The following is a 20853-nucleotide window of genomic DNA, read 5'->3' as shown; positions in this document are numbered from 1 at the left end:
TTGGGTGGGGCTGATGGGAGTCACAGGTGAGTGGCTGGGCACAGGCAGGTGATTGAGTGACAGCTACACAAACCCCGTCACTGAGCATGTCCCTCCCAGGGCAACGCAGATCAGCCACAGGTCTAGCCCTGGGAGGCCCAGAGGGGCCTCAGGTCCTCAGGAAGCCTCCTGGCCCTCTCTACCCTCAAAGGACCCCCCTCCCTCTAGAGACCCCTCCAGCTGGCTCCACTTGCAGCTGTGGGGGTTGAGAGGGGACACAGTGCTCTGGGGTCCAGAGAAGGAAGATGGAGGGAGGGCGGCCCTCTGCTCCCAGGCCCTCTATTCCCTGACTCTGCTGTTCAGCCCCACTGCGGCCCTCTTGGAGCCCACAGCTTTCAGCTGCAGTCTCCCAGCCTCTGTCCCCAGGACAAAGCCCACTCAGACAGTGCTTCTCCACTGTACCTGGCTTTTCCCCCTGGGGAGGGTCCCCAAATGGTGTAAAGTGAGGAAACATCCCCTGTCCCTGCCCTGCTGGGTCCCCACACCAGGCCTCCCCCATCTCTCCCTTTCTTTCTCAGACACAGACCCAGATGCAGAGGCAGAGGCGGCCACACAGCCCCTCCCAGCCACAATCACAACCTCATATTCATATAATCACAGACCCTCCACCCCACATAGTGGGTGGAATCCTGCCAGCGTATTCCACTCACACACACACAATCCCATTCTCACACACGTGCACCCAAGCCTCATCCCGCACACACAACATGACAGGCCACAGAGCCGGCTGAGAGTCTCAGCACACATGGACACCTGCACTGCACAGGTTGCAGCCCAGGCTGCAGGACCACAGGTGGCAGGGACGACACAGCAGGTGGCCGGCCAGGGAGTGGCAGTGGCCTCCATCCTCCCTGCTCGGCCACAGCCCCTGCTTCAGCGTCTGCCAGTCCAACTGTCAACTCATCCACTCAACTTTACAACCGGAATGTGGGGGCGTTCAGGGCCCTGCCACTGGTGACGGCCACTCTAAGTCCTACCCAATGCTGGGTAGGTCCTTTAAGAGGCCCAAGTCCTGGGCGCTACAATGAGGTTCTGTACGTGCACAGTGACGGCTCATGCCTGGCCGAGGTGAGCCCACTCAGTCTGGGTGGCACAGCCTAATCTAGGAAGTGCTCTGCGTTTCTACATGGCTCTCAGCAGCTCAGTGAGTGTCCTCTGCACTGGGCGTGTCCCTCAGGTGCTCCTAGCCAGACCCTCCCTTGACACAGTAGGGCACAAACCGCTATTGGAGCGGCACTGGCACCCAAGTGTACAAGCGTCAGCATCCCTGCTGCCTTCCCCACCCCCAGCTGTCCCCACCTGCTGATTCTGCCCCTGGGGTCACACTTACAATTTAGGGTCCTGTCAGGAGACAGAAATCACGTGAGTGACATCAGCTCGCTCATATGTAGGTGCTGGGAAAAGGGCTTGTGGGGTGCCTGTATAAACTGGCCATAAAAATATGGGAATAAGTTGTGGAAAGCCACAAAAGGCCTCTGAGGAGGAAAGCCTCCTAATTGCCATCATGTTCCCATGCTCAGAGCAAGACCCGCTGTCTTCTCTGTAAACACTGTGCTCAGGGAGAAAGACACTTCTTTGAAACACTGGAATGTGGACAGACGTGCAGGCTCCCAGTTAAGCCCGCTCCTACGAGCTACTCTCCGATAAGTTAAAGTTATGCTATTTGAGCACAAAGGAGACTAATTTAAACTGCTATTGCTATAGATTATGCCTGTGACGCACTGCCACCCTTTCACTGTTTCTCCCTGAACATCTGCTTCTTAGATCTAAGGGATTGTACTCAATAAATAGTGTGGAGACCAGAGCTCGGCGCCTTTTGCAGCCTCCATATTTTGCACCGGCCCCCTGGCTCCCCACCTTTCACTCTTAACTTGTCTCTTCTCAATCCTTTGTCACCACCAGACTTCGGGTACCCTATGGGTGGTGTTGAGGTTGGTCCCCAACATGCAGGGTCCCTTCACTGTGTCACATGTGTCCCTTACACACTTGCTATACATCTCATGTCCTTTAGGTTCTGTGTTTTACTCCAGATAATGTTCTTTGAATCTAAATTACAGTTTACTAATTTCTCAAAAGCTGCACCTAATGTGCTATCCATTCAGACAAACATACTCACTTAGCAAATGTTTGTTGAGCCAGCACTCAGTGGCAGATTCTGTGCTAGGGCGTGCCAAGTGCAGACACACGTTTGCCAAGACACAGGGTCACATGTGCATGCACACTCAGACCTGCAGGCTTACACCAGTGTTCAGCCTGCTCCCAATCCCAGGGAGCTCCAGGGAGGACAGAGAGAATGTCACAACACCCAACCCCTCCCACTGCATGCTGAGTCCAGTTCCTGATACGCTGCCACCCCAACAGCATGGCCCAGGGCCGAGGGTCTCTCTGCAGACCTGCCCTGACCACATTCTCACACACACACACACACACACACACACACACACACACAAAGAGGCGTGTCCCTTGTTCAGATATACATAAAGCTCACCCATCGCCAAATTCCCTGCCTGTGCCTGCTGGGACCAGACTCCGCTGTCAAGAGGGTGACATCCGCCGCCCGTGCTCTTCTGCTGGCTCTGATCTGCAGTGTCCAGCTGGGTAAGAAAGAGGCGAGCAGGGCTGGGAGGAAGCGGTGGCCCTGCTCCTTTACTCTCATCACCATCCCAAGGTCTCATTGGCCATGGGAGGTCTCGCTGAATTCTGACCTCCTCTGCTTTCTTATCTCACCTCATCCTCCACAGGGGATGCCTGCCTGGATATCAATAAACTGCTTGGGAATGTTGTGTTTGATGTGTCCCAAGACCTCCTGAAGGAGGAGCTTGCTCATTACAACCCCAGTCCCCTGACAGAGGAGTCCTTCCTCAAGGTCCAGCAATGCTTTGCCAATGTCTCCGTGACAGAAAGATTTGCTCATTCAGTTGTTATTGTGAGTGTGCCCTGGGGGACCTGCACACACTACATGTCCACACGTCCCAGGCTTCCACTTCCCTGCACTTGCCTTCCATCCTGCTTTCCACGTTTTAAGCAGGAAGCCACATCCCAGGATGCCCAAAATCAGATGAAGTTCCCCACCTGCCCCAACAGGGCCCTCCTGCCTCACCTCTCCAAGTCCTTGACCCAGATGCTGCAACTCTGCAAGGGGAGAACCTCTGCCTGCCCCTGGTGCCCAGGAGAGGCCTAGGCATGCAGGGAACCACAATCACTGCACCAAAGCACTGATGATGAGTACACAGCAACACACACTCACACAGGACGCTGTTAACAGCAACACACACACCCCATACCTGCCCACACACGCATACACGTGTTATACCAACACATGCAGAGTCACACTCAAGCAGGAGGCACAACCCACATCCACCATCTTTGTCCAGAGCCTGGGATCCCCAAGAAGCAGACACACTCAAGGAGCTCCTCTGAGCTCGGGGACTGGGCAATAACGATGAGTCTGGGGAGGCTTTCACAGAGGCCACTGGCTCCTCTCTTTCTTCTTTTTCCAACAGAAGAAGATCCTTTAGAGCAACGATTGCATAGAAGCAGCCTTCTGATCTGAGGACCCCTGCAGATCAGATATTGGCCCTCCTGCCTTCCTTGGGGCTCCCCGCGTTCCTGGCCTGGCTCTGTTCCTCACTACAGAGACCCCAATAAACACCTGCAACTCAGTTCTGTGTTCTGGCATCTGTGTGGGGTTGGCTGTGACCGCATATGCAGAGTGTGACCAGGGTCCAAGTGTGAAAATATGCGGCTGAGGAAAAACTCTACAGGTGTAGCATAGACATGCCTGTTTTCTTTTTGGCGGGGAGGAGGGTGGCTGGAGTACATTGGCGCGATCTTGGCTCACTGCAGCCTCCACCTTATGGGTTCAAGTGATTCTCCTGCCTCTGTCTCCTGAGTAGCAGAACACAGCCACACACCACCACGCTTGGCTAATTTTTGTATTTTTAGTAGAGACAGGGTTTTGCCATGTTGGCCAGGCTGGTCTCAAACTCCTGACCTCAAATGATCCACCTACCTCAACCTCCAAAGTGCTAGGATTAGAGGCATGAGCCACTGTGTCCAGTCGATATGCCTGTTTTCGGAACCCAGGAAATCAACCTTAACACACTTCTCCATCTCCACCTACCCAAGCCGTCCTTTTTTCTCCCCCTACCTCTACCCCACAACCCCTCAATGCAGAACCTCCAGGGCTCCCCAGGACTCAGGATGCTGGAGGCTGGGAAATCACACCCTCCTGGCTAAGTCACAAGCCTCAGCGTCCCCATAAATACCTGCAGCTCAGCTCTGCTCCTGGGGCTGGTGGGACCAGGCAATCTGCATGAGGCCATGGGTCTGTGTGGCCATGTCACCATGACAGGGGACATTGACATTGAGGTCACAGGGAACGAGTGCCACCCTCAGACACGGCCCCTCTCTCCCACCTCATCCCTCAGTTGATTTCATCCTCGATGGAGGTCTCAGTGGCCTTCAATACACTGATGAGGCTCCATCAACTCCTTCTGGGGGAGGTCCCTCCCCAAACCTCAAGCCCTTTCCGCAGGCTCCTTGGACCTCCCAGGCGGTGGTCGCCTACCCCTATCAGCTCACACCGCCCTAGACTCCTCCATCTCCCTCCCACCCAGGTGTCTCTCAGATGACACCCTCCAAACCCTGTCCCTCCCTCCTGCTCAGGCCAGCGAGACCTCCATCCCTCTGAGTCTCCCTGCCTCCAGCCTCACTCCCCTTCCATGGGAATACCAGCCTGGATCTTCTTTCTCCCTGGATCTTTGAGAGCTCATTTCCCTACAAGTGCAGACCCACCCTTCAGCAGGGCACACACGGCTGGCCAGGACAAGGCTCCACTGCTGACCACACCATCTTTGCGCTCCCAGATTTCAACATTCTTCTCCTCCCTCACTCCCACTGCCCAAAATTCCCTTTCTCCCTTCCACCCATTCTCCTTGTCATCCCTCAGCCGTCATCTCCTCCCAGGTCACACGTTTCAGTCCCCCATCTCAGGATACATCATCTCCCCTCTGTCCCCAGAATTGGCCTCATTTAATGCACTTTCCATCCCAGTCATCACCCATCCACTCAGCCAGGGAAGAAGTGTCCCCTGCCACACATCAGGCCCTTTCCCAGAGCCGGGCACCCAGTGGAAAACAAGGCAGGTGACGGCCCTGCTTCCCTGAAGTTCACATCCAAGGTGAAGAGGGGGTTGTAAAGCTGAAGAAAATTGTAATAGTGATGAGAACCACAAGGACCACCCAACAGGGAAATGTGATCAGGCGGGACTGGCTTGAGGTGCCACATTGGTCAGGTGGTCCCAGAAGGCACCTGAGGAGACAACATCTCCCCTGAGTCCTGAAGAACCTGAGGCAGCCACCAGGTGAAGGTCTGGGGCAGGGAATGCGGCATGACGAGAAAGGATTTGTTGTGTTGGAGAAATGGCCAGTGCAGCTGGAACAAGGGGCAGCAGGGAAGGAGGTCACGTCAGAAAACGAGGCAAGTGCCAGGTCACGCAGGACCTTGCAGAAAGGTGGATCCTTTCCATGTGCAGTGAAAAATCCTGGGAGGGGATGAGCAGGACTTACGAGGTCACACTTTCCCTGTTGGAATAGAGTAACGGGGGCAGCAGTAGAGGCAGGAAGACCAACTGGGAGTCCCTATGGCCGTCCAGGTAGACACCGTGGCCTTGTCACAGTGCAGCCCTGGAGAGACACGAGGGAGACAGAGGCTGGGGCAGTACTGACAGCACCTGCTGTTGAATTGAATATGGGGAGAGGATGTGGAGAGAAGGGGAATCAAAATGATCTCATCACATTTGGGCTGGAGCAGCTGGCTGGATGTGATGCCACTGCTGAGAAGGTGAAGCCTGGGGAGAAGCAGGTTTAGGGCAAAGATCCAGAGTCCCATGCTGGCCTGGATAAGTTTCCCACATCCAAGACATCCATTAGCTATCCAGGAGGACGGGACACAGGGGGTGTGAGATGCTCTAGTTTGGAGCTCATGGAATAGTTGGGCCTGGGGACAAAAACATGTAAATTTCAGCATTTCAATGGAATTTAAATCTGTGGAGCTAAAGAAAATAATACAGATCATGCTAATTATTCAGTCTCAATTAAAACTCAGCTTTTAGCAATCAAAGATGGAGAGTTTCAACTAGAAGTAAATGAAAAGAATTAGAAATGCCCTGAGAAATTTCGGACAAACATGTTATTGATATAAATACTTTGAGATGCAAAAGAATTTCACATGTGTTTGAAAGAATAAGGAAAATGTTAGAAAATAATTGTCACTGAAGATGAGTCTACCCATGATCTGTCAGTTGTCCTGAAATTGAGTAATTTCTTAAAATGACAATGTCCTGTGAGAGTTTACTTTAACTAAAATGCTTACGACTCTGTTATTCTTAATGATATGTGATGATCTCTGTATTGTTGGTATAAGGAATTATATTCCCTACTTGTATGTTTTATAGAATATTGAATTTCAGCCATAACTTAGTAATATTAACCTAGCACTATATGGAGCTCCTCTGGCACCCACTGAAATGCCTCATCCACATCCTCTTCAACAAGAGTCTTGCTGCCCAACTGTAGGAAGTGCTGTCTCTGAAACAGAAGAATGGAAGGATAGATGGATAGCTGGAGAGATGGATTGTTGGATGGATAGGTGCATAAATGCATCTATGGATAGATGATGGATGGATGGATGGATGGATGGATGAATGGATGGATGAATGGATGAATGGATGGATAGATGGATGAATGGATGGATGGATAGATGGATGGATGGATGGACGGATGAATGAATGGATGGATGGATAGATGGATGGATGGATGGATGGATGGATGGATGGATGGATGGATGGATGGATGATGAGTGCATGGATGGATGGAAAATAGAATCATAGCTGAGATCCATGTTCCATTTGAGAGAGGTCAGGTCACGACATGAGGACACCTGGGACCTCCTCCAGGCCCTGTGTCCTTGGGCTGTGCAGGACCTTGGAGGTGGAAACCATACCTCTTCTGACCTCAGTCCTCTCCTGTGTAATGTGAGAAAAGTGGGCCAGGTAACATCCTCAGGTGTGGTCTAGGGACAATAGGCTTCAAAGCCATTCTCAAGGTTGAAATGGGGTCATACCCACATTCCTGGTTTCCCAGGCCTTGGATCCAAGGACATACTCAGAGAACTTGTGACGAAGAAATGAGTAAACAATGAGCAGGTGGTTTTATGTCCTTGTTGACTCTGACCTGGATTATGGCAGCTGCCTCCTTCCTCCAGGACCAACTCCCTGGGCTCCAGGCCATCCCCACAGCTGCCAGAGTGACCTTCCCTGCACTCCATGGCAGCACCTGCGGCTCCAGGAAAAGCCCTCGGGGGCTCCTGATCCTCCTTCCTCAGGATAAAATGCAGGCCCTGTGCAGGTCATTGGAGGCCCACATCTTCTGTCCCCACACCTGCCTTGAACTCACCCTCCTCCTTCATCATCCACACTGCCCTGGGATCTGGTCCATGACTGTAGGTCTCACCCCCTAGACTGCAGCACAAAGGGTCACCATGATGACAAGCCCTTCTCCACTGAGCCTGTGTGGGGAACCCTGGCCCATCCTGCCAGCTCCCCCTCCACTCCTCCCTGCAGCCTCCAACTCTGCTCATCTCCCCTCACCCATGACAGCCAGAGCCCCTGGAGGCCTAAGTCCACCTTGCTGCTGGGTTCCTTGACCTACTAATAGGATACAAAAGGCACAGGGACATTTTAATGCCTTAAGTGCAAGTGAGACCCCTCAGACCTGTCACTCAGGTCCAGGGGCCTCCCAGGACTCCTGAGCAAAACCTCTGCCAGGCTCCCACCAACTCAGAGCTGGCCTCCTGCCCTGGCTCTGAGCCACTCCCTGGTAGAAGACAGGCCGTTGAGCCATCCTCTCTGCCCTGACCAGTGCTCCCCACACCTCCCTTTAGCTCAGTCCCATTTACCTCTCCTGCCTGAAGTCAGCCTCCCACACCCTTCAGAGCCACCTCACAAGGTCACCCCAGTCTTAGGTGGGCAGTACGTCTAAGTGTTGACCTTCCCATAGCCTCCCTCCAACCCCTAAGTCATTGCCCAGAATGCAGAGGTGACCTCTTAGAGTCCAGGTCTCATCACATCACCACACACCCCAGACACCTGCCCATATCTCTCAGCACAGAGTCCATACCCAGTGCCAGAACACACAATAGGCAGGACCCAGCCTGCTGACCTTGAGACCTGATCCTCCACCCTCCCTCTGTACACCCCAGCTTTCCACTTTGCTGGGCCCCATCTCTCAGGTTTCTTTTTGTCTCTGACCTCTGCCAGGGTGGTTCCAACACCTGACCTTCTCCAAGTCTCCTTCTCCAAGTTCTCCTTCTCCAAGTCAAGAGTGAACTCTTAGCACCCCCATTTCCTTCTCCTCCATCCATCGGTCACCGCATATGTGCCCTGAGGAGTGTGACCAGGTCACCAATGCCCTGTGTGTCTCCTGCATGTGCTCTGCATGACTTCACTAGACACTGGGTCATGTTGGTTGAGTGCACAGGACATCAGCAGAAAGTCTAGTGAGAGAGGGACTGGAGCGGGAGATGGAGCATCCGACCCCTGTGGGGTGGCAAGCCCTGAGGCTGAGCATGCCAGAGGTCTGGAAACTCACCAGGCCTGACATTTACCTTTCTGTTTTAATTCCAAAAACCTATGCAGGTTAGGGATCTTCAAGCCGAGTCAATAGCAATAAGAAGCATTTCCTGGTGCCGCTTGGCCAAGCCTCCCGCCCACCTGGCCCAGCCTGACTCACACTGGTATGTGGACCTGTGGCCTGGGTGACGGCCACATCACTGAGCACATCACTGAGGAAGGAAGTGGGCCTCAGCTAGGGGCGAATTTTCATGATTAGATTTTCTCTCATTAGAGGCTGTCATGAACAACAATACAACCACCAATTTGAAAACCTAGCAGAAATGTATAAATTCCTGGAAAAATACAACCTACCAAGATTGAACTGAAAAGAAATCAAACTTTTGAATAGACCAATTACAAGTGACAAATTGAATCTGTAATAAAATGTCTCCTATCAAAGAAAATTCCAGACTCCAATGGCTTCACTGCAGAATTCCGCCAAATATTTAGGAGGAATTAATAGCAATTCTTCTCAAACTCTTCTAGAAAATTGAAGAGTATAGAATTCTTCCAAATTCAGTTTACAAGGCCACCATTATCCGGATATCAAACTCAGGGAAGGACACAACAACAAAGAAAACTATAGGCCAATATCACTGATAAACGTGGATGCAAACATCCTCCCCAAAATACTGGCCAACCAAATGAAGCAGCACATCAAAATGATCATTCCTATGCCAAGTGGAATTCAACCCAGGGATGCAAGGATGGTTCCTGACACACAAATCCACAAATAAGACATATCACATCAACAGAATGAGTACAAGAACCATATGAACATCTCGATAGGTGCAGAAAAAGCATGATAAAATTCAACAGTCCTTCATGGTAAAAACTCTTAACAAACTGAGTATAGAAGGAATGTAGCCCAACACAATAAATCGATGTATGGCAAGCCCACAGCCTATTCACATCATAGTGAATAGGGAAAAGTACAAAGCTTTTCCTCTAAGATCTGGAACAAGCCAAGAATGTCCATTTTTCCCACTTTTATTCAATGTAGTAATGAAAGTCCTAGCCAGAGCAATTAGGCAAGAAAAAGAAATAAAGGGCATCCAGACTGGAAAGGAGGATTTCAAACTGTCTCTGCTTGCAGAGGACATGATCTTATGTACAGAAAACCCCAAAAGCACCACCAAAAAACTCTCAGAACTGATCAATAAATTCATTAAAGGTGCAGGATATAAAATCAACATACTAAAATCAGTACCATTCCTGAACATCAACAATAAACTAGAAAAGAAAGAAATCAAGAAAGTGTAATGACACTTGATACCTTTAAAAATGTAAGATCATAATTAGAATTTGTAAATGATCAAATTATTAAAAGATGCGAGACTCAAAAAAACTACATATTGCCGGGTGTGGTGGCTCACACCTGTAATCCCAACACTTTGGGAGGCTGAGGCAGGTGGATCATCTGAGGTCACGAGTTCGAGACCAGCCTGACCAACATGGAGAACCCCGTCTCGACTAAAAATACAAAAAATTAGCCAGACATGGTAGCACATGCCTGTAATCCCAGCTACTCGGGAGGCTGAGACAGGAGAATCGCTTGAACCTGGGAGGCAGAGATTGCGGTGAGCCAAGATCACGTCATTGCACTCCAGCCTGGGCAACAAGAGTGAAACTCCGTCTCAAAGAACAACAACAACAACAAAGCTACATATTGCATGATTTCATGATAAGCAGTTCTAGAAAACGCAATGGTATCAGAATAAAGAATGAACCAGTGGCCACTCAGAATTGAGGACAAGGAGAATATTTCACTACAAAAGCACAGCACAAGGAATATTTGAAAGTAAGAAAATGGCATCTCTATTGTGGTGGTAGTGCTTGAGGTTCCAGACATCAATACAAAACCTACAGAAGGCACAGCTGTCAAAACTCATGGAAATAAACATACATCAAAAATAGTGAGTATCACCGTATGTAGTTTTTTTAATTTAACGTTCAAAAAAGGTATAAACTATTCATACACATGACACAGATGAACCAGAAGGACAACACTCTCTGAAGAAATAATAACATTCCATACTGTATGATTGAATTTACATGAAGCAAATTAATCTATACTGACATAAAGCTGATCAGCGGTTGCCTAGAGAGGAGGAAGGGGTTAAGGAGATGCAGGAGAGGGTGTTACACAGAGGCACAAGGAGGCATTTGGAAGTGAGGGATGTGTTCATTATTTTGATCATTATGGTGGTTCTGATTTTTGCAACTGTCAAAAGTCACAAATTATGTACTTCAGATATACATATTTGTTATATGTCAATTATACTTTATTAAAAGATATTAAAACAAAATAATTTAATTTAATAAACATACAAGATTTTAAAGTACAATTAGAATCAACTTAATAGATTAATGAAGAGAAGAACATTAAAAAGAGATATTTACTTTATAATTAAAATGATAATAGCCCTTCCCCAAAACTCAACTGTGTTTATAAAGCTAATGAGAGACCATCAAGCTAGGAGGATAGTGCCTGATTGTCCCTCTTAATTTGGCCAAGGTATAGACATAAACAAAAATTATAAACTATACACTTTAGGTATATGTAATTGTTATATGTCAACTATACTTCAATAAAGCTATTAAAACAAAATAACTTTAATAAACATATGAAATAATTGCCACCAATTATTCTGGATTTCACAGATATGCAAATTCGCCAGTTACTTCTGCAGATACCATCACTATGGTAGAACCTGAGATTGGCTTTTGGAGATGTCTTTTCAGGTTTTCTTTGTGTGTCTAACGCTGATGGCTCCACCTGGATCCATTAGCCACTCCTGTGGCCCCATCCAGAAGTGACTCCATGCAAAAAGACAGCTTTGACTCCCTATTCTTTCGTCTTCAACCCAAGCCCTCACCACTCCATATAACCAAGTCCCCTGCCCACCAAGCATCTTTGAAAATCCCATAGCTTCTGAGCCTTCAATGAGATCATTTTGATGATAACTCTGTCTCCTACATGGCATGGCCAGCCTCCCATCAATTAAACTCTTTCTTTACTGCAATGTTATGGTCTCTGTGAATTGATTTTGTTTGTGGAGCAGGCAGGAAGAACCCGTCGGGCACTTACACCACTCCAATCTTATACAAATTCTTCCAAAGCATAAATAATGAGGGTGAATTCCCTGTACCAGTCAGTGTCCCTGCAGGAAGGAAATGGCACACTCACACAGGATACGTGACAAGAGTTTAATGAATGGCTATAAACAAAAAATAAAATTCTAAGGCCTGCAACCATCTGAATGGAACCCTTCTCTTGACCAAGAGCATTCAAAGTTAATCTAAAAAACTAATTCAGGTCATAGTGGAAGGAGGGGTCAGATATGCCTCATTATACCTATCTCTCTTTTGGAATTCAGGAAAAGCCGACCAGGATTTAACATCAACACAGACCTTAAGTCTGATAAGAAATATTTACAATCTCTTCTCTCTGAAGCCTGCTACCTGGAGGCTTCATCTGCATGATAAAAACCTTGGTCTCCACAATCCCTTATCACAACCCAGACATTCTTTTCAATTGGTTCACTCTTTGAACCAACTGCCAATCAGAAAATTTTTAAATCTACCTACTACCTGGAAGCCCCCCCATCCCCACTTCAAGTTGTTCTGCTCTTCCAGATCGAAGCAATGTAAATCTTACACACATTGATGGATGTATTATATCTCCCTAAAATGTATATCCTGACCACCTTGGGCACATGTCCTCAGGACGTCCTGAAGCTGTGTCACAGACACATCCCTAGCCTTGGCAAAATAAACTTTCAAATTGATTGAGACCTCTCTCAGACACCCTTGGGTTCACAGGCTTATGGCTCTGCTGTGAGCAAAGTAAAGGGAAACCAATAACAAAATGCCCAAGGCAAGCAAGAGCAAAATATCTAATGGGAGGCAAGGAAAAGAAGCTTTGCTACAATCCAGTGAGACCTGTAACTGTAGGAGAGAGCGAGCTCCCAGGACCTTCGGCCACTAGGATAGGAACGCAGCCATGGCCAACCTGTAGTCCTGAAGGAGGGCAACTGGGAGTGAGTCCCCTCATCTCACTCTCCTCTTTCCTTCAGTGCCCTGCTATATCTCCAATGTGTCGACCCACAAAAACCAAAGGGCATTGTAGCCCAATGATGCAATCCACAAAAGGCCATGTTCTGGGGTACAAAGCAGACTGGGGAAAGAAGAGGACTAGATCTGTTGGAATAAATAGAAATTACCACTACATCCCCAATTCATAATGAGCTGGTATCATCCTGACACCAAAATTTAACCACTCAAGGACACAGACAAAATGTACCATGCAAGGTATTGGCAAAGTGGATTAAATTACATTTAAGAATAGTATATGCTGATAAAGGAGGATTTACACCAGAAATGCAAGGTAGGTTTCAAATTAGAAAATTATTTGATGTAATGGAACACAATCACAGAACTAAGGGGAAAAAAACTGTACACACAGTTCATTCAATGCAAGTGAGATGTGCTATAACATTCATCTTTTCTCGATTTAAAAAATTATCTGACGCAGGATGCAGTGGCTTATACCTGTCATTGCAGCATGTTGGGAGGCCAAGGTGGGCAGATCACTTGAGCCAGTAGTTTGAGACCACGTTGGCCAACAGGGCAAAACTCTGTCTCTAAAAAATTTACAAAAATTAGCCAGGTGTGGTGGCACCCACCTGTAGTCCCAGCTACTTGGGAGGCTGAGGTGGGAGGATCACTTAAGCCCAGGAGTTTGAGGCTGCAGTGAGCCAAGACTGCACCACTGCACTCCAACCCAGGTGACAAAGCAAGACCCTGTCTCAAAAAAGATTGAAAAATCCCCTTAGAACATAGAAATAGAATAATATATCTTTAATCTAGCAAAGAACATCTACCAAAAATATCTTATGTTAAACTTCCTATTTAATGATAAAATATCAAAAGCTATCCTCTTGAATGTGGATGAAGGGTATCCAGAAGTACTTATATATAATGTTGTGAACCTTTCTTAAAAGCCTAAAATTATGTGAAATTTAACAATTTATATAAAATACAATGCTGTCAAGAGCAAAACAAACAAACAAAAAAGTTCCTCTTGAGTTTAGATACTAAACAAAAAGCCTATTTTCACCATTGCTATCCAACATTGCACTAGAGATTCTACAAATGCAATAAAGCAAGACAAGTAAAATATATGAATATTGAAGAGGAAGAAACAAATACACGTTAGATATATTTATATAAATAATCTTAAAGAATCTACAGAGAAAATACTAAAGAGTCTTTGAATCCTAAATACAAAATAATATAGAATAATTAAAATTTTCTATATAGCAACACAAACATTTATAAACCTACACTTTAAAAGAATGTAACATTTACAATGGCATTAAAAAGAACAGATGCCTTGGAATCAATCAATTAATACATGTATAAGAGCACCATAGAAATATATATGTAAAAAATTATTGAGAGAAAATAGGGAGAATAAAAATAAACGGCAACATATCCCAGCATTATGGAGAGGAATACGCGACGTCATCAAAACTTCAGTTCTCTCCCACATTGAATTCAAATAGCTGTTTCTAAACGTCTGGCACCACAGAGGGTCAAAAACAGCAAATACACTCCAGGAACAAGGCCAAAGCAGAAGGACCCCCTCTGCCAGAGTCAAGAACTAAAGCTTTAGTGTGTACTCAACATAGTGCCACATTGGCATACAGACAAACAGACCAGTGACATGAAATAGAGAACTCAGAAGCAAACTATGTCCCTCTATGGGGCACTTGCTTTTTGACAAAGGGACATTGAGAATAATGGTATAAGGGCCATCTTCTCCAAAACCAAATTTGTCCAATCTGCAGCCCTCAGGACCCTTGCGGCCCAGGGTGGCTTTCAATGCGACCCAACACAAATTTGTAAACTTTCTTAAAACATTATGAGATTTTTGCGATTTTAAGTTTTTTTAGCTCATTAGCTATTGTTAGTGTTAGTGTATTTTATGTGTGACCCAAAACAATCCTTCTTCTTCCAGTGTGGCCCAGGGAAGCCAAAACATTACACACCCCCGTCCTAAACAGTACTGGGACAGCAGGGAGTCTATATAATTTAAAAGTAAGAGGACTGTTACCCACATTTCACACAAAAGTCAATTCCATGTACCTTAGAGACCTCAATGGACAAGGCAAAAGAATAAAGACTTCACAAGTATTTATGTAGAAGAATATCTTTATGACCATGAGATGAGAATCTTTTTTCCAAAGGAATAAAACCACATTAAGAAATAAAAATAAAAAGATAAGACTATTTATTAAGCAAAACACACACACACAACATCAAGCAGAAAGGAAGCATTGATAAATTTCATTACAGTAAGCCTTATACTTCTGTTCAATAAAAACCATCAAGAGAATACAAAGCTAATAATCCCCAGTGTTGCAGAAGGCATTTTAAATAAATAACCAAACAAGGGCTCTTATCAAGAAAATACTGGCCGGGAGTGGTGGCTTATGCCTGTAATCCCAGCACTTTGGAAGGCTGAGGTGTGTGGATCACCTGAGGTTAGGAGTTCAAGACCACCCTGGCCAACATGGTGAAACCCTACCTCTACTAAAAATACAAAAATTAGCCGGGCCTGGTGGTGGGTGCTTGTAATCCCAGCGACTCGGGAAGCTGAGGCAGGAGAATAGCTTGAACCCAGGAGGCAGAAGTTGCAGTGAGCCGAGATCACGCCATTCCACTCCGGCCTGGGCAACAAGAGTGAAACTCCATCTCAAAAACAAAAAAAGAAGATAGCAAGAACTCCTCACATTGGGAGGTCGAGGCGGGTGAATCACCTGAGCACAGGAGTTCGAGACCAGCCTGGACAACATGGCGAAACCCCATTTCTACTAAAAATGGAAAAATAAGCCACGTGTGGTGGCATGCGCCTGTAGTACCAGATACTCAGGAGGCTGAGGCAGAAAGATCACTTGAGCTCAGGAGGTTGAGGCTGCAGTGAACTGAGATCATGCCAGTGCTCTCCAGCCGGGGCAGCAGAGAGAAACCCTGTCTCCAAAAAAAAAAAAAAAAAAGAATATACAAAAAAGTCCTACAAATGACCAGAGATGGAAAAAAGAAATGAACATGCAATATATAAACGGGAAAAAAGCCTTCTACTCACACTTCACTAAATGACCAATAAACACATAAAGAGGCCTCAACCTCCTTACACCAGAAAATGCAAATGGGAACCCAATGAGATGCCCCTGACACCTGCCTACCAGATGGTTCACTCGACACTGATGATACCAGCGTGTGGCGATCTAGAGTGGCAGGAAATACTACAGTGTGGCTGAGGGTGTGCATTGTACAACTGCTTTCAAGGTTTCCTGTTACCTAAGACAGTCAAGAATATGAATGCCTTATCATCTAAATTTCCACACATGGGCACAAACCCATACACATGTGAATGTAAATGTGTGCCAGGACATCCACACATAAAAGCTCCCTGTAGTGTTGTTCACGATAATAGAATCAGTACACAATGGTCGACGCTTTTAAACCATAAAGAGAGCAATGTGGATTGATACCAACAAAAATCTTGAACAAAAAAGTAAGATATGGGAGAACACACACATGGTGACCACGGTTATAAAAACTGTAAAAGAGTAAAATTAACACTTATTATATGTGAAGATGTTTAGGTAGCAAAACCGTCCACTAAAACAAGAAACCACAAACTCAGGACAGGGGTCAACTCTAGGCAGTGAGGCTGGTGCCGGGAGGGACTCACCATGACCTTTCTTGAACTGCAGGGGTATTGTGAGGTTTGCATCACAGTCATCACTTAAGATACACTTTATATGGTGTGTCCTAGTCTGTATTTGTGTCATATGTCACAATAGAAAGATGAGAGGCCATGGGAGGAGGGAAAGGGAGAAATGGAAAGTGAAGGGGAGGACAAATGAATAAGGAAAAAGGGACAGGAAGATGGAGACGCAGAGGGGAAAGAGGGACAGACAGGGCAGGGAGGAAGAGATAGGAGAGGACGCGGGGGGCGTGGGAGAGGATGGGGAGAAGGAGGGAGTGTGAACTGCATCCGTGTAACCTGCCTGCCCCAGCTCCTCCACAGCTGGGTCGTCCTCCCTGCCCACCCCACCCCTCCCCCGTGGGTCTCTCTGCTATGAGACCACTCCCCACTCGGAAGGCTGCTGACCTCCAGCCCCTATCCAGAAAGTCTCACTGCCCAAAACCCTGCCCAGAACCCTAAGGTAAAGCCACAGTTGAGGGAGCTCCTCCTCCGGTGTCAACCTGGCTCCCACCTCCCAGTGTGGGAGAAAAGCAAAGCAGGTGAGCTGGGAGGAGTGCAGGATTTGGGGACAGGCCATTCTCCAGGTGCCAGCCTGGCCGGAGGGCCAACGGTGCCTGGCAGGGAACCACAGGGCTCAGTAAGCAGAGGCCACACAGGCCCCAAAGCCAGATTGCAGTGGGAACCAGTGTGGCGAGGTGGGCAGGGGACCTGGCTGAGGTGCCCAGAAATCCCATCAGCACCACTGGGTCCCCTGGAAGACGCTCAAGTTCCCCAAACAACTGGGGATTAGAGACAGGGGATTAGAGTCAGACCTCACCTTGGACAGCAGCCCCAGCCCCGTCCTCAGCCCCAGGGACACTAGGGCATCCGGCTGTCACAAGGAAGTGGGTGGCTCAAGGCTGGGGGCCTGTGCCTTGGCTGAGGGATGCGGCTCAGGTCAGTTTGCTCCATGATTCCCTGGAGCCTACATGACTCCCTGGACCCTGGGCCACGCTCTGCTGCAGCCCTGTGCACCGCATGCTGCTCTGCTGTGGCAGATTGTGTTGTGTCGAGTTGTGCTGTGTTGTACGCTGCATCACTGTTCCTGCAAACTCCCTGTCCAGGAGCTCTAGGGCCCTGGCCTCCAAGAAGCCCCAGTCCCGAGTCAGCCTCAGGCAAGGTCTGCATCTCTGCTGCCTGCACTTCCCTGGCTCAGCCTTGCAGTTCCCACTGCACTCACCTACCACCCATCAGCCCCACTTAGAGGCCAGGAAGCAGCAGGAGCCGTCTCCCCCATCCATCCATTCTCTGCCCCCTCTGGCCCCTCCCTCCATCCTTCAGGACTGTCTATCTTAACATGGCTCTTGCAAACGCCCAGACCCACCCACTGACCCCAGAGCACCCCCTACCCGTGTGTTTGGCCAGGGGACACCCCCACACCGGCCCCATCACGTGCCTGGTGGCCCCGAGGCTGCAGCACAGGGTGCCTGTCTGGCCCTAGACCTGCCCTGGGGCCTTCTCTCTGCCACCGCTCACAGGACAAACCCAAATAATTGCTGTCCTCCCTCTGAAATGGTGGCCATGGGGGTGCAGGGAAGGCCTCCCATCCCTCCTGTGCCCAGGCCCCTCACCCCCACACTCTGGCTGGCTGCATCTGCTGTCCAGAGCCCTTGGTCACAAGGCATGCAGCCCGGATCACAGTGATGACAAGGGAGGCCCTTCCTAAGCCTAGAAATGCTCTAAACCTTCATGGAACTGCTAGTCCCAGTGCCAGCCAGAGTCCCAGGTGAGGCTGAGGTGGCTTAAAGTGGTGCACGGGAGATGTCTGACATCAACCCTCTCCAGCCTGGTGACTTCCCTGGCCTCCAGCCACCACCCGCCCCACAGTGTCCCCAAAGCTGAAGATACAAGCTTGCCCTGGCACTGGCCCTGGCATAGAAAGTGCATGATCTGATCATGTCATGTAGGTGAGGATACCTGTGTGCCAGGTAACGTCAGGCTGGCATGGTGGCGCTTGTGGGGCAGTCCTGTAACCTGCAGTGTGGTGGGTGGGATGGATGCATGTGACACAGGCAGGAACTTCCCCTCACGGCACTTGAAGACCCACATGTGTATTGGGTGGGGCCCATGGGAGTCACAGGTGTGTGGCTGGGCACAGGCAGGTGATTGAGTGACAGTTACACAAACCCCACCACTGAGCACGTCTCTCCCAGGGCAAAGCAGATCAGACCACAGGCCCAGCCCTGGGAGGCCCAGAGGGGCCTCAGGTCCTCAGGGAGCCTCCTGGCCCTCTCTGCCTTCAGAGGACCCCCTTCCCTCTAAAGACCCCTCCAGCTGGCTCCACCTGCAGCTGTAGGGGTGGGAGGGGGACACAGTGCTCTGGGGTCCAGAGAAGGAAGGAAGATGGAGGGAGGGTGGCCCTCTGCTCCCTGACCCTGCTGCTCAGCCCCCTGCAGCCCTCCCGGAACCCACACCTTTCAGCTGCAGTCTCCCAGCCTCTGTCCCCAGGATGAAACCCGCTACTTAGCTGGCTTTTCACCTCCAGATGGCATAAAGTGAAGAAGGGTCCCCTGTCCCTGCCCTGCAGGGCCCCCACACAAGACTCTCCCATCACTTCCTGTCTCTCTCAGATGCAGATGCAGAGGCAGAGGCAGCCACATGCCCTGTCCCAGCTGCAATCACACCCTCATATTCATATAATCACAGACCCCCACCCCACACAGTCAACACCCCAACCTCAGGTGCCACACACACACCCCACACGTTCCCGCCAGCGCATTCCACTCACACACACATATCCCATTCTCAAACGCGTGCACCCAAGCCTCGTGACGCACACACGACCGGGCAGGCCACAGAGCCAGCGGAGTCTCAGCGCGCATGGATGCCTGAACCGCGCAGGGACGCGCCCAGGACCGCGCCCAGCCAGGGGTCCCCGTCTGCACCTCAGCTGCCTGGATCCAGCACCATGGGAGGGGCTGGGGGCGGGGCAGGGGCGGGGACCCGCAGATGCAACCTGCTACGCTGGAGTGCCACAAACCCCACTACCGCCCCTACCCTCCCTGTCCAGCCAAGCCACGCCACCCGGGCCCGCCCCCAGGACACAGAGTTTAAGGACAGTGTCTCCCGAGATGCCAGAGGGACCTGCGTCCGCACTGCCCCAGTGTGACCCACATACCTACCGGCCCCGACCCCGAACCGCATGGCGTCCGCCCGAGCCCTGGCGCTGCTGGGTCTCCTGCTGCTGCCGCTGCTCGCAGGTAGGCCCCGCCAGGGAAGCCCGGGCCGCGCTGCAGCCCCTGGGCACCCACCCCTCCCTGATCACACGCTCCTACTCTCCCCGCAGAGCCCAGGAATCTCTGCCCGCAGCTTATGACGGTCATTAACCAGTTTCTGACCAAGGACAAGGACACCTACATGGACTCTGTCAACAGATACCACCTCACGGAGCCGGAAAGAAACACATCCTCTAAACTCAAGGACTGCGTGACCGACACAATGACCCCCGAGGAGACACAGGCCGTCGTGCAGCAACTGGTGAGTGCAGCAGGGCCCGGCCACCAGCGCCACCCCACAGCCCTTGACCTCCTTTGAGAGCAGGGACTCTGTTCCCTGAGAGCCTCTCTCTCCACCCAAATACCTCCCCACCTCTCACCAAGCAACCTCCTCGCACACGGGCAGCTGCCCAGGGACAAGACCTCAGGGCGCTGGACCTCCGCGCTCTGATGCTCAGCCTCCGCCGTCAACCCCATCCTATCCCTCCTTCCCCAGAAGACCCCTCCCTTCAGCCTCCCACCCCTCCCCACAGGAAGAAATCAACAACCAGTGTGCCGACAGGATACTGAAGTAACACCATCCATGGGCACCTCGGGTTCCTGTCCAGGCTGCCTGTCCCACCCATGAGAATCTGGGCCCAGGGCCCCACCGTCCCTAGCTCCCGCCCTGCTGCTGCCTCTACTCTCTCTCCTGCTGTGCTGACTGGGGCAAGCCTGGGAACGGCTGCCCCCCACCTCCCCACCCAGGCCTGTCTCCTGCGGGACAATGCTGCCTAATAAACTCACCTGCATCCATCCAGCTTCTGTGTGTGTTTTTCAGCCAAGGGGGAAGTGGGAGGGACTGACCCCCGAAGGGCGGGTGGAAGGGCAGGCATCTCTCAGAGAGGCATGGGACAACCTGATGGGGTATCCCCACCCCACTGCCCCTTCCCTGCCTCAACCGTCACCCTCCACCTTCAACACTGCCCCTGCCATCTGCAGCTCCACCCCCGACTCCACCCCCACCCCAACTCCAATGTCAACTGCCACACCCACCTGGCCAGAGGGTTCCCTGCTCAAGTCCTCTGGGTTCCCTGCAATCTGCGACCACACCTCCTTCTCCT

The 20853-nt window shown here is 49.9% G+C and overlaps 1 long non-coding RNA gene across 1 annotated transcript in view; it reads left to right on the top strand.

Moving 5' to 3' along the window:
- The window catches only part of LOC129528493 (uncharacterized), a 101119-nt gene extending 80570 nt beyond the window's left edge, over window positions 1–20549 (top strand). The window contains exons 2-4 of the long non-coding RNA XR_008673717.2: window positions 19546–19735; window positions 19822–20012; window positions 20284–20549. This is a non-coding gene — a long non-coding RNA (uncharacterized lncRNA). The remainder of the gene's footprint in view (window positions 1–19545; window positions 19736–19821; window positions 20013–20283) is intronic.
- The last annotated feature ends 304 nt before the right edge of the window (window positions 20550–20853 follow it).

The sequence above is a fragment of the Gorilla gorilla genome, chromosome 20, assembly GCF_029281585.2.
Source record: "Gorilla gorilla gorilla isolate KB3781 chromosome 20, NHGRI_mGorGor1-v2.1_pri, whole genome shotgun sequence".
Classification (NCBI taxonomy): domain Eukaryota; kingdom Metazoa; phylum Chordata; class Mammalia; order Primates; family Hominidae; genus Gorilla; species Gorilla gorilla.
This window is presented reverse-complemented; position numbering and strand designations above follow the sequence as displayed.